The following is a 14,279-nucleotide window of genomic DNA, read 5'->3' as shown; positions in this document are numbered from 1 at the left end:
GGTGCTTTGATGGATTTTACTCTCTTGAAGACCTGTCTCACCTCCTCTTCTCGATGGTTGATGCCTCCCCTCCATCCAGAGCCTGGAACTCCATTTGTTCCCTCAGACTTTCTGTTAGAGTGGAGAAGTTGTGATTATCAAAACAACAGTAAAAAAGTGTTGAGTTCATTGACAAACTGTCCCTAGTCATTTATGTTTTTTCCTTGGGCTTTTTGGCTTGCCCTGTGAGGGTTGCCAGACCCTGCCAGGGCTGCCTGAGATTCCCATTTACACTTTTTTTTTTTTTGTCCTTAGCCTGGTCTATGTGTTCTTTTACTGTCATCTGCAGGGTTTTCACTTCCTCTTGGTTGCCAGCAGAAAAGGCTGTCTGTTTCATCTTAATAAGTGTCTGTTTCAACTCTGCAGTAATCCAAGGCTTGTGGATAGCATTTAACCATCTTTGTGGAGACTAATAGAAATGTATATTTGCAGTCACTGCTGATACTGACTCCTCAAGGGTATGGTCCACTATAAAAATGTCCCAGTTTATACAGGCAAAACAACCTTGCAGGCTTTCTATAGCTTCCTATGACCATATATGGACTGCCCTTTCCTTAATATTTTCCTGTTTCAGTTTCAATGTTGGCAGTAATTTAATTGCATAGTGGTCTGATGTGCTCACTGGGGGCTTCTGCAGTGACTTATATGCCCTATAATATTACCAGTACAAATCCAATTTACTATCTCCCCCTATGCTACAAGTAACATACTGTTCATAGTTTGGTAGGACAGTGAGCGAGAGTTAAAATAAACGAGTATGGTTTTGGGTGCATCAGGGGACGTCTTCCAGCGTGTTGATGCATTGGTAGGTGGTTTGAGCAGCAGTTGTAGTATCTGCTGTGGGTGGTAAATAAACAGCTGTGATAAACACTTGTCCAAATTCCCTTGGGAGATAAAGGGCGCGTGAAATGCATAATAGTTCAACATCTTTAGTGCTTGATGGTAATGGGAGAACACCAGCATTTGTTTACGTAAGAACACACCCCTCCTCCTGTTGCTTTACCTGTGATTGACAGGTCACGATCTGTGCAAATAGACCATATAATCCATTCAATTTCAGCGCGTCATTAGAAACGTCATCAGATAACCAAGTCTCTGTAAAACAGAGAATGTAAGCGTCTCTATATTCACTCAAAGTGGGAATTGGCATTGAGCTCGTCATTTTAGTTTCTTATTGATCTCACGTTGACAAAAAGGATGTTGGGGATTGTTCTTATGTTTTTTGAAGTTTCCTTCGCAATCCTCCTCTTGTCTCCTTTCCTTAGTCCTCCTTTTCGTCTCTTTCATTGAACATTCCATGTTGTATTGATCTCCTGCGGCAATGTGCTTGTGTCATAGTTTTCTCTGCCGGTCGATGATGATTTGATATGAACAGGTTTGTATCTGGTGTACCTGATACTCCATCCATGAATTCCACCTGCATCTCCAAACTTTAAGGGACCTCCACAAGCAGATTAAGGCATGCGATCAAAACAAAAGCCAATTGTAAATCCATCTTATCTATAGGCTACTACCCATGAAATGCGTTCAGGAATCATTACATGAGAATGAATGATGAAATATTTGTCTGTGAGTTCAACTGAGCAGGCCTCTAAAGCAAACCATCAAACACCTATCATTCTTAAATGTATATTTGAATACCTCTATTGTGTGTGTGTGTGTGTCTCTCTTGAACATTCTCTGCCCTTTTCATTTGTGCTTTATCTATCAATTTCACATTTCTTTGTAAAATTGTATTCATAAATTGTGCCCACGTACTGCAATGGACTGTATCTCTGTGTGTCTTCATCATGATCCTAAAGCCTTGAATCTGAGTGCAATTGAAACAAAGTGGGGGAGGGGGAAGGGGTGATGAGCTGATAGGCATCCGATTGGTTGTTTGCAGGTAAAGCAATCTGCAAATGCATGAATTATTAGGGGGCTATCTCCTGTCCTTTCAAACTGTTATCTCCTGTCTTTTCATACTGGAGAGGCAGAGTGGGAAGGGGGTTGGGATGTAGCGTCTCACACTCACTGACAGAGGGGGAGGTCAGTTTGCGGTGTGTTATGGGGGAGGGGGCACAAACAGAGGGCCATGGGCCCCTTTTTAGGTCTCTGTGGAATGTAATTGAGGCTCACTCTTTAAAACACAAGCAAACAACCAGGAAAACAGATGATTCATGATCGCAGTGTTGGCATTCTGGCTGTGGTGATATCTGTTATGAACATATCATCTCAGTTGAATGCTGTTTATCAAATGCAAGTGAACTCTCGTAGCATAATATTATGGGAAAGAGTCCATATCAAACTTTCTCTGTCAAGACTAAATGTCTGTCTAGTGTCACAAATAATACTCCCTTTTGTGTTTTGAGTTCATGCGGATCAACAACCTAAATAAAATTGCTATGTTTGACATTAAAATCTGTATACAATTGGCTGGACTGCATAAATCTCTTTGAGCTTCAAACTTGGGACTCAGGTGAGGCAATGAACTTCACAGATTTTTTCAACAACACCCCTTTGAAGGTGACATCAAAGAGGCCTTGCATGTAAGTAAAGCTTTTAAGAGACACACTGTGTATCAGGTGGGCTATTTTTTTCCATTATATATTATTTCTGTCAACGTTTCCCCTTTCATTTGTAGACTGATTAAGGTCAAATATGCCCAGACAGGAAACAGCAAGCAAGGAGCTAATTACCAAGTGTTACACCAAAGATGGTACAGTATGAAGATAGGCTAAAACTGCTTCTCCAATAGAAATCCCCGATTAAACTTGTACGGTTCCCTCTAAACTGAGCATGTGTGCGGGCGCGCAGCTCTCCGGGGAATGCCGTGCGCTAATAAGCAAGAGATAGAACTTCACCCAACTTTCTAGAGTTTTCCCCATTAACACTATCAACGTTTCCCTTTACTGTGGGAATAGTGATCGAATCAACGCAATTTTAGCCACTTTCAATGCATTATACCAAAACAAAACAAAGTATGCAAGACTTTTAGTATGCGAAGCTAACTATGTAAGAGATTTTGTTGTCGGCAGAAAGCATCTGAGTAGGATTATATTGCATTGACGGGCAAGACTCAGGCCCATACTCTACAGTCTACACAGACCGGTGTGCCATAACCAATCAAAGCTGCAGTAGGCCTATATGCATTCACTTTGAACTGGACTGTTTTTACAACATGAGCGGTCGTGAGTAGATGTAGTTGTTTTGAGATCAAAGCGAGAGCTACATGTAGCGACATTTGTACATTTTGTTAATATCTTTCGCTAGTTAGTGAGTTATTAGCCCAGTTATAGATAATTTGTAGACAGCAATGGGGAGGGATTGCTTCCCACAAGAGCACATAATGTGTGCATTTTTAGACATCTTTGAAAAGTGAGTCAGGCAAAGAGTTATTTTCTTTTTGTCTTAAAGGGGCAGTGTTGTATTTTGAGACAGGCTTGAATAAGCTAAGTAGCCAATAGGCAGAGGGTAGTATAATTTGTCTGATTCTCTGTAATAATGGTATGGGAATAATTATGCATTTTATTTTGTAAAGTGGTTTCTTGCATCACACAACAACATTTTCAGTCACCTCCTTGTCTGGAGGACAAGTGGATAAACAGGTTAATGTCAAGTCCTGCATGTTTTTTTTTTCAAAAGTCTCATGGAATGTTGGCCTCCATTGAACACCACACATTGACTGCTACTGTAGGCTGAATGATAGAACAGCTATTTCCATGTTAAAATGTTATGGGAATGCATTTTCTCCATTGTTTTTGATGGCAGACCACTCTGTTAGGCCTACATTATGATCAAATAGTCACAGTAGCCTACTTGACCACTTAAAGCAGGTACAGCCTCAGTGTTCACAGGAAACACACCGGAAGTTGCACAGAATTTTCACAACATTCAAGTTTGTGCTCAGCAGACCTGAAATTTGTTCAGTGATGAAAGAAATTTCAGGGAACATTGCTTGTAGGTGCTGTCATGGTGACATTGGCTAGCTAAGCTCATGCATAGAAACAAGTCATCGGGTCTAACAGTCGTCTCACGCTGAACTTCACATGTGCAGGCCATCAAATCAAAGGCCCTCCTTCCATATAAAGTTATTTTTGACAAATGAAAACGTGTCAGTTTGTCACTTTCATAAGGTTGGAGTAATAACATGTTCAACTACTTAAGTCATTTGAATATATAAAATGAACAACTAACTAAGAATGTTTAGCTTGATCGGTTTGGTCTGTTTCGCAAGCGTTCCCGGAAGTCTCGCGATGATGCACTTCTGGGTGGTTAGACTGTTTCTCACTGGCGTTATCCTCCAACCATTCCCTCTTTCTACCCCTTCCCCTTCTCCTTCTCCCCTTCCCTCCCTCCATCTTTAGCCCTGACTCCCTCCGAACAGTTGAAATTCTACACTGGTGTGCCGAGAGATCACCATAGAGACAAATTCGTCACTATCTTCTGTGGCTCTTCTCCAGAGGGCAGTTGGGCCTCCCGAGTCCCTTCATCCTCCTATAGGGCGATTTGACTTCATTGTGTTTGCTACATAATTGCAAATTGTACCCTGACCACTGCTGCTCTCCAGTCCCAATGTGGAATATGGATATTGGCCGGTTTGTGTGTCAGTAGATAACATGCATGTTTTATATCCCCCTCATAATTGAAATGGTCAGAAAGTCTGAGGGTTGTGTGTGAGCGCATACTTGAGCTTGACTGACAGTTAATGTGCAACTGTAAGGACTGACAGTAAGGAAGCATTCGGAGGAAGCATAGGCTACACTTTGTATCATGCTTATGTATCCTTCTCCATGTAACTGTTTACTCTAAATTCTGTATAATTTTGTATTTGTGTTAATATTCTTAAAGGATTATATAAAAAGGTCAACTCAACCCACTAATGTCTCTTTGAAAATTAATACTTGGAAACCCGCAATGGTTACAACGGACCATGTTGAAAAATTACCCAACATTATACAATCAAAGAAAACATGTAGACCTATATGAAATTTGGGGGGTTAATTCTAGCCTTGTTACAATTGCAGACCGAAACATTAGACCTGTCAATATCAATTTTTGAGACCTCCATAGAATGATGTGTCTATAAAAGAAAATAGTTAACAGGGTTTCCTTATGGGGCCTTGGCCTAATGGAAAATAGCATGTCACAACGGCCACGTGCACGTTATCATGCATATCTCCATGAGCTACTTTGGTGAGCTATAAATAAATGCATTGCTGCTGTCTGTCTCATAGGTAGGTTATTTAATTTGTGTACGTGTAGTCCATCTTTAGAAAGGCCCATACATCTTTATGCTAATAGAGGAGGAAGACAACTACCCTACCCAGAAGCCCTGTCACTCTTGTTGCAAGCTGGGGTGTAATCAGTACTCCAAACAATTGCTAAATGTTCCATTTTGCAACGAAAACTAGCGTTTCAATTGGACAAGTTCATCCAATGGGAAGGTACCTACCTAAATCTGGCCAATAGAAACACTAGTGTTTGTTGTAAAACAAAACGAAAGTTTCTATTGGTCAAATTCAGGTAGGTCCCTCCCTGTTTCGTTCCGTTTGCTTTCGTTTAAGAAACGTTTTGCAACATAATCGGCATAATGAATACGCCCCTGGCTTCTTGCGCTTTGGGAGTGTTTCCCATTTAAACAAGCACAGTGGTGAAGATGGCGGAGAGTTAATAGTGGCAAAAAAGAAATTGGTGTGGTGTACTCAATGAATGCATTGAAGCGGGTGAGTTTTTCTGCTAATAGCCGGTGTTTTCTTTTCAAGTTTTTAAAGTGTTTTGTTGATAACACTGATTTGGGTTTTAAACATGTGGCAAATGTTCCTGTTGATCTGATGTACCGAGTTACTTGGAATAGGTAGAGGTTTCACCCGTCTTATTATACCTCAGTGCAACCAACCAACCTACCTTGTAACGTTAGTTCCGATCGTGTTCGTTTATGTACGGAATTTTAGGCTGTATGAAGTGCTCTTTCTACCTGATGATGCGAGACTAAATTAGTCGTTTTGAATGTGCATTCCCCGTGGAGGTTTCGGACTGCTTTTATACCTACACCTCTTTTGTTACAAAGTTTATCCGAGGGGCAATTGATGGGCTACGTTCAGAACCAATTCTATTCCATATTCGACTGTGAGTGAACTCTTCTATTTGTGTAGTCTAGCAGGTTAAGTATCTCTGTGATTGTAACGGTTAATGACCCAGCACTACTATGTACAACGGAAAGGGGAGGGTTGGATACGAACGTCAGGCCACCCGTGAAACCCTCTAGTCTATGCTACATGTCACACATCGGTACAGAATAGGCTACTTATGACACCATATGTCTCAAGTTCACAGGCTACATTTTAATTTACTGTAGTGTAGACATTTGATGGGGCATGGTGTTGGTATCAATTCACGTGTGTGTTCGCGAGAACGTGTACTCTGCAGTGCAAACTCCTCATTGAGTTTTTTTATTTTTTTTTAAAAGGGTAACAACTACTGGTCTCTGTGTATGCTGATCGTTCACTTTCTGAGGCGGTAAGGGAGCATTCTTCGAGAGCTTGCTCATGTAACTCGACAGACAATGGAGCGTGAGTCATGTCGCTTGGATTTTTAAGGTTCAGGTCTAGGTGTGTGCAGTCAGTCTTTGCTTGCTGGCAGAACACGTCAATCACAAGCACCCTTACTGATACCCACGCACACATATACAGGAGGAGGACCTACCCATCTCTTGCAAGACTCAATGCTCTGTGTCCGGCTTCAGACATTTCTTTGGGGGGTCAAATTAATGAAATCTGCCCAAGAATAACAATTCAATCACATGCATGCTTTGGGTATTGTTATAGAAGATGGGGGTTGTGTTTTAAGCCATGTCTATCTGTCAGTTTTTCTAAGTAGGGCCAGGAGGTTTTCCTAACAATGTGACCTGACCAAGAAAAGCTTGAGGCCCTAGTTATAACACATCCTCTCTCCTCCACACCACTACCCACACACGTGACATGTAAGGCTGGCGAGCATAGTATCAGGTGAATGTGTGCATGGTTTTTGGCTTGTTGGCCTGGAGTATGAATAAGGCCACTGAGCTAGCCTATTTACCAGGTGGTCTTCATGCTCTCTTAATTTTGAGATTAGGCCTATTTATTTATCATGAATAAATAATTCAATGTAATGCACACTTACATCTTCTCTAGCAGTGTAGGCCTATATGTGTTAGTATGTTTGTAGGAGGGGAACAGTGGCCACTGTGGGAAATTACCCAGTGAACTGCTGCTGCTGCTCATATTCTTTGCAAATGGAGCCTCTGTATCCCCCTCTTTCTCTCCCTTTCTTTCTGTCACACACAGGGTGTCAGGCTGCATTAACAATGAATCAATCTTCTGGGAGATTCTTTGACTACAGATGGGCTGAAGAAGTGACTTGGATGCATTGCTTTTACTCTTTGTCCGTTTTGCTACTGTGTTCTGGGCTTCGTCTCATGGGAGCGGGAACATCTCTCTATGTGCTGTCAGAGCTTCGTAGCAGATGAACCAATCCATTGATTTCCATGGCGTATTGATTGGATACTGTCAGTGTGTTTTTGAGTTGGTGTTTTGTCAGCAGTAAGACTTTAGGATTTGAAAGGGCGTTCTTGGCCTTGTTTAATTGTTAGTATAAGAACATTGCCCTCATCCTTGCCACCTCTGAAAGCGTGGAGTTTTACTTTCATCATTAAGAACGAGCGGGAAAATAAGCGAATGCCTCATCACCTTTTGTGTGGTGGCGAGCCCCTTTTTGATAACTACCTCCACTCTCTTTGTCACGCTGCATTTTCGCTCCATTGATGTCTGAATAGATGGCATTCTTTTAGTGTGTCGTAAGGGGTGTGTTACTGAGAGGATGTTAGATCAAAGGTATTTGGGGTGTGTGTGGAATTAGCAAGATGAATAGTGGGGAGAGCGGTGTAGTGGCTGTGGAAGGGCTCTTGATGACACGGCGAGCTGAAAGGAAAGCCTGATTGTTTTCCTAATTGGAATTTGATTCTTTGGCCTGTACCGTTTTTTTGTGTTTTTTTTTAGGGTAAAAGAGGAGCGGTAGTGAGGAGCTTAAAGGGATAGGCTACATTGGGATTTGGGCAATATTTCCCCAGTCAAGTTAACTCATTGATAACATTTTTGTCTCTGCATCCAGTATGAAGGAAGTTGGAGGTGGTTTCGGGAGCCAATGCTAACTAGCGTTACCACAATACCTGGAAGTATATGGTATCTACTAGCATAATAGCAGTTAACATAGACTTCCAGTCGTTGCGCTAACGCTAGTTAGCAATTGTGCTAACCAACGGCGATTTAAGCATGTAAATCTTGGTTGGTCAACAAACAAAAACAAGTGGGATGCATGCCAGTAAAGCCACTACACAAAACTAATCAATACATGAATTGCACTGTAACGGTGACAAACGGTGCCCACAAACGGCCTACATAAAGCTGTCCCGACAGTAGTCCCAACATTTTGCCACCGTTACACTTGGCTATCAGCAAAACAGTTAATTCAGCCTCATTTACTGCCTTTAAAAAAAAACATAGCTGATATGGCTGACTTGTTTAAACAAATGTGGTTTCTAATGACAATTGAACTATGGCATAAGGGGACGACAAGCAGATAAGAGGCAATCCGTAATTTAGATTTAGACATTAATGAGTGAGCTAGGACAGACGTAGTTGTATAGACTATTTGTTTAGCACTTTTGAAATGCACAGCAACAGAATATAGAACATGGGCTGTTCTTAGTCTTCTCCCTGTACACCAAGTCAGAACCGTAGGATAAATAAAGGGGGCATATAAGCAGACCATGAAAGCGCCTACAATATTCAATGGTTACATTTCTCTAAAACAGGTTATAGGCTACATGTGCGCCACCAAGTCAGAACAGTAGGTGAAATTAAGAGGGGTAAACAGACCAAATTATTAGGGTGAGAGAAACAAGGTTGAATCATGATGACATCATTGATCTTCAGGTCATAGCTCCAGAAAGTGGCTGTATTTATAATTCCGAATTGGATGACCGTTCAAAACGTATTTTTGCAGTCGGAGCTCGTTTATTCCCGACTTCCCAGTTGTCTTGAACTCACTGTAGTTATTTTTCTCAGTTCCGAGTTAACGGTTGTTTTGAGCACGGCACAAATCATGCTTCATTGACAGCATGGCCAATGTTGAATGTTTATCATTAGTGAAGCACCGATTATATTTTTGGCCGATGCCGATATCCAATATTTTCCTTGCCAAAAAAACAATACAGATATTTAACTTTTACACATTCGAGTACAGTTAAATAGTTAACACACACGGATGCAGCGGTCTCAGTGCAAGAGGGGTAACTATGGTCCCTGATTCGAATCCAGGCTGTATCACATCTGGCTGTGATTGGGAGTCCTGTAGGGCGGCGCACAATTGACCCAGCGTCGTCCGGGTTTGGCTGGGGTAGGCCGTCATTGTAAATAAGAAGTTGTTCTTAACAGACTTGCCTAGTTAAGTTAAGGTTACACACACACATCACACTGACCAAAAAGTTATTTTGTTGGCATTTACATATGTCCCCATTACCAGTAAAACATCATCAAAACCTATTTCTCTCACTTACTTGCTGTGCTGTTTTGTTGTTCAGTCGTTTCATTCTCAACCAGGATTTTTTTGGGTCTTTGCATGTCGAAAAAGACACTATTTGTCGTGTCAAATAACACTATTTGACCAATCAGGACCTGAATATGACTGCACGTCACATAATAATTTAACACGTTCATACATTTTTTTTTACATAGTTATTACACTCACTCGTATTTCATATGTCACAACGATTCATCGATACATATGCTATGATGCTGGTAAAGTTGTCTCGCGCACCTACAGTGCTGGCCATAAAAAAAAAGCTAGCTAGCTCATGGATGCAAACAATGTTCTTCCTCAAAAACATTGCAAAACGACAATCTGTTTCAGTAGCTATAGTTAGCTAGCTAACTATATAGGTAGGTGCCATCTTCTAAAATAACCCTAATTTATAAGACAGTTCTTATTTGATTAATGGTGGTCTGACCTATCTTTGTGAAGCTAGCCACGATAAGGATTAGCCACAATAGTGGACTTTGCGGTTTGCCTTCAAAATAAAAGTATTTCTGCTAGCTAGGTACCAAGCTAAAGCTAGCTACCCCAGAAGTTGCGGTCGAACAAATGATGCTTTATTACCAGTAAACATCGTTCGTGGCCGGTGTTTGCTGACTTTTTTTTTTTGTTGTACTGCTTTGACAGTGCTACTGTATCTTTTTTGACATGCAAACAGCGTTCCATACTATGCATGTCGTGATGCTAATAGCAGTGCCGCTATTACTGTGTAACTCCGGTAGGGCAACATCTGATAAATAGCGCACCTGGTAGTGTTAAACGGTGCTCGACCAGTTGGCGAAAGCCAACATCACCCACGACAGAGAACGGTTGATTGTCAAGGGCAATGAATTCCATTATCTTGGCTTTAATGGATTGTCTCACTGAAATGTTGTTACTCTTTCAAATGACTGCTTGACTTGTTGACTGCTCGATCCACCCAGCAGATATTGTGGGCTAGTTTAGGAATGCTGTGTTGCACGTATAGAGTAACATTTTACGCCATGTACCTTTGTTATATACGTATGCACGTCAGCTTTGACACCGGTTTTGCATATCGGACGTTAAGATAGATATGGACGATACATCGGTGAACGTATCGGACGATATTAGCTAAAAATGCCAACATCGGTATCGGCCGACTTATTGTCCATCCCTATTTATCATTTTAAACTTGGAAAAGAGCCCCTTAATACCAGATTTGGGACCACACAGCCACTCCACTGAATGGCAGGCTAGTGATTGCTTTGCAAACGACTCATTGTTAAATTTGCAAATTCCAACTTGTTGTGTCATGTTTATGGCCGATGAGCACCGATACATTTTATCTACAATTTCTCTTCATTATTTATTTTCAAATGACAAGGATTTGCCAGTAGATTGTTGACTTGATTCATGATGTCGACTGCTAGCTAAGATTTTGAAAGTATGATGTTGACATGATCAGTCCAACCAAAGCTGCTGTACATATAACGTGATTTGACGTCATTTTATCAGTGGCCAATGACCTTGAGCCTTCTTGGATGGGCACTTCTAATGTAACTCTATGGCAGCACCAAAGGGGCTAGAATTTTTTAGCTCTACCCTTAGACTTGGCTGTGACGTAGTGTCCCCATGAGTGACAGAACACTGAGCCTATCACGACGCAACGCTCTGTGTTTTCTGCTGGCTTGCCCCATCATGACAGAAGGCACTGAGTTAGGCTGAAACACCTGCATTTTGGAGCTGCCTTGCTCAAGAAAGCAAAAAAGAGACCATGTTTATATGTGGCTTTATTTACTAAATTATATATTTTTTACATTGTTTGCGAACTGATATGTGACACGTATTAATGCAAACCAGGCAAGTCCCTCCCCAAAACTGCATGCAGAGACATAAAAATGGTATCCACAAATTAATCTTACTCTGGGGAAGTAGATAAAGGGATTAATTGTCAAAATCCTGAATTATCCCTGTAGGTGGTCCTTATTAACTTGGAATAGGTAGGCTTTTTCTCTTGTGGAGTTTTAGGTGTAATTTTCTTGTTTGGTTTAAGTCACACTTGGGCTACACAAAGTTTACACATCCTCAAAGTTCTACAGCTGCATCATTTGAGAGCATCTTGACTGGCTGCATCATTGCTTGGTATGGCAACAGCACCGCCCTGGATCGCATGGGCGAACAGATTGTGGTGCGGACAGCCCAGTACATCACTTGGGCCGAGCTCCCTGCCATCCAGGACCTCTATATCAGGCGGTGTGAAAAGAAGGCCCGGAAAATCATTAGACTCCAGCCACCCAAGCCATAGACTGTTCTCTCCGCTTCGAAATTGCCGGTGCATCAAGACTGACCCCAACAGCTTCTATCCCATAGCCATAACAATGCCAAATAGCTAACAAATTGGCTGCACGGACTATCTTAGTTGACGCTTGTATTTTATTTAAACGTTTGCATGCCCTCTATTCACACTCACGGGACTCTACGCACGCACACATTTATACTGACTCCACAATCATCATTTACACTTTTGCTACTCTTTTTAGCATACATCCTGATTCCTAGTCACCTTATCCCTATACATACTGTATCTACCTCTATCACTCCAGTATCCCTGCACATTGTAAATATGGTACTGGAACTGACCCTGTATATAGCTTCTTACTTTTCTGTGTTATTTTTATTTCTCATGTGTTTTTGTTCTGCCTTGTGTTTATTTTTAGTGCTACATTGATGTTGATTACTGCATTGTTGGGTTTGGAGCTTGCAAGAAAGGCATTTCACTGTACTTGTGCACATGATCATTAACTTGAAACATTTCAATGTTAGTAATTTAGCAGACACCCTTATCCAAAGTGATTTGCACAAAAGTGCTTTCATCTTAAGGTAGCTAAATATGACAACCACATCTCAGTCATAGTATATTGAACAAAGATATAAATGCAACAATTTTACTGAGTTACAGTTCATATAAGGAAATCAGTCAATTGAACTAAATTCATTAGGCCCTATTCAATGGATTTCAGATGAATGGGAAGGGGCGCAGCCATGGGTGGGCCTGGGAGGGCAACGGCCCACCCACTTGCGAGCAAGGCCCACCCATTGACTGGGCCTGGCTCCCCAATCAGAATTAGATTTTCCCTGCAAAAGGGCCTCATAACAGACAAATACTCCTCAGTTTCTCCGGGTAGCTGGTCTCAGACGATCCTGTAGGTGAAGAAGCTGGATGTGGAGGTCCTGGGCTGGCGTGGTTACTCGTACCCTGCGGTTGTGAGGCTGGTTGGACGTACTGCCAAATTCTCTAAGACAATGTTGGAAGCAGCTTATGGTAGAGAAATTAACATTAAGTTCTCTGGCAACAGCTCTGGTGGACATTCCTGCAGTCAGCATGCCAATTACACACTCCCTCAGCTTCTTTTATTTCACCTCATGAAACATGGCACTTTACATGTTGCGTTTTTATATTTTTGTTCAGTATAAGTAAAAACTTAAAATAAAATAAAAAATACAGTTTTACACCTTTTTAACGGTTTTAACATTTTGGTTATGGTTCTTCTTTGGCGAGAGCGCTAAACCACCATCCAGTTGTATGAAGCTACATTTCCGTGACGATACAGTCCCACACAACAAGCTCAAGGTCAGTCATTCATGTGGTGACAGTAGACTGTATCACTGCATGTCAACTCACACCTGAGGGGAACCACATCTTAACAAATACCTGTAACAGGTTAGCTGGTTGAAATATTTAGGACTACATTTCTGACAGTGAGTTAAAGACCGGATGAGTAGGAACTGCAGAGCAACTTAAACGGCAGAATTCCCCCCCCCCTCTTCTATGGAAGCCACCAAGCCCCAGTCTCTATCACTTCATGCAGTGTGGCTCTACTATCACTTCGTATTAATTCATTCCCCCATTCACCTCTTGTTCAACTCTGAGGTAATACCCAAATGCAGGGGTAATTTTGCCATATGTGAGCCATCCACACTTATGAAGGCTAAACGTGCAGCCTGAAGCAATCATTGCACCAAATTCCAATTTATAACCAACAAGGCTTTGTAACAGTTAGTTCTATGTAGTAAAGAAGGAGGGGGGAGGGGGTTGCACAGCGCTCTTCCACCCGTCTCTACTTTCTCTCCCTTGCTTGTAAAACTGGTTCACCTGAACAACCGAATGGGAGGGTAGCTCCCTGCCCTGGTTTTTTTACCATTGTAAATTGTTAGCAAGACTATTTGTGTTTTGTTTAGGGCCCCCTCTTTCTAAAGTTTGGGAAGAAAAGGGGGGGGGGAAGAGAAACGTTACCAGATGCTTTTTGTCATGCGGGCAGAGAGGAGTGTCAGTTCTGGATGAACTTCTCAACTGCTACACGGCCACCTTGCCCGCCCCACGTCTGCCCCCACACCCCTCCACAGCTAGAAGTAGAGTTAAGTCTTGAGTGACACAGAATTCCACCCTGAAGTGAGAAGGCCCCTGGTATTCCGGGTCGATCAGCAAGCAGATTTACAACACTGTCAACACCAAATCCTGGCCACATTTGATTGTAATTTTTACATTTGTCCAACTACATACTACTTAAGTGGTGGTTGGGGGGACTGTTTTTGGATATATTAACATTCCCACCCTTGCCACTTCTGCTTAGTTGTTACCGTGATGTCGCTCTTCATGTGGTTTAAGGCAA

The 14,279-nt window shown here is 41.8% G+C and overlaps 1 protein-coding gene across 5 annotated transcripts in view; it reads left to right on the top strand.

Moving 5' to 3' along the window:
* Positions 1–5,609: 5,609 nt before the first annotated feature.
* Positions 5,610–14,279, top strand: part of LOC106582905 (nuclear receptor coactivator 3) — a 40,614-nt gene continuing 31,944 nt past the window's right edge. For 4 of the 5 annotated variants that reach the window (XM_014166513.2, XM_014166512.2, XM_014166507.2 and 1 more), the window contains exon 1: positions 5,610–5,744. The gene's annotated coding sequence lies outside the window, so the exon portion shown is untranslated. The remainder of the gene's footprint in view (positions 5,745–14,279) is intronic. The other variant, XM_014166511.2, reaches the window with a different exon arrangement.

Source organism: Salmo salar, chromosome ssa22, assembly GCF_905237065.1.
Source record: "Salmo salar chromosome ssa22, Ssal_v3.1, whole genome shotgun sequence".
NCBI classification, from domain to species: Eukaryota; Metazoa; Chordata; class Actinopteri; order Salmoniformes; family Salmonidae; genus Salmo; species Salmo salar.
The sequence above is the reverse complement of the archived record's forward strand: the minus strand, read 5'-3'. Positions and strand labels throughout refer to the sequence as shown.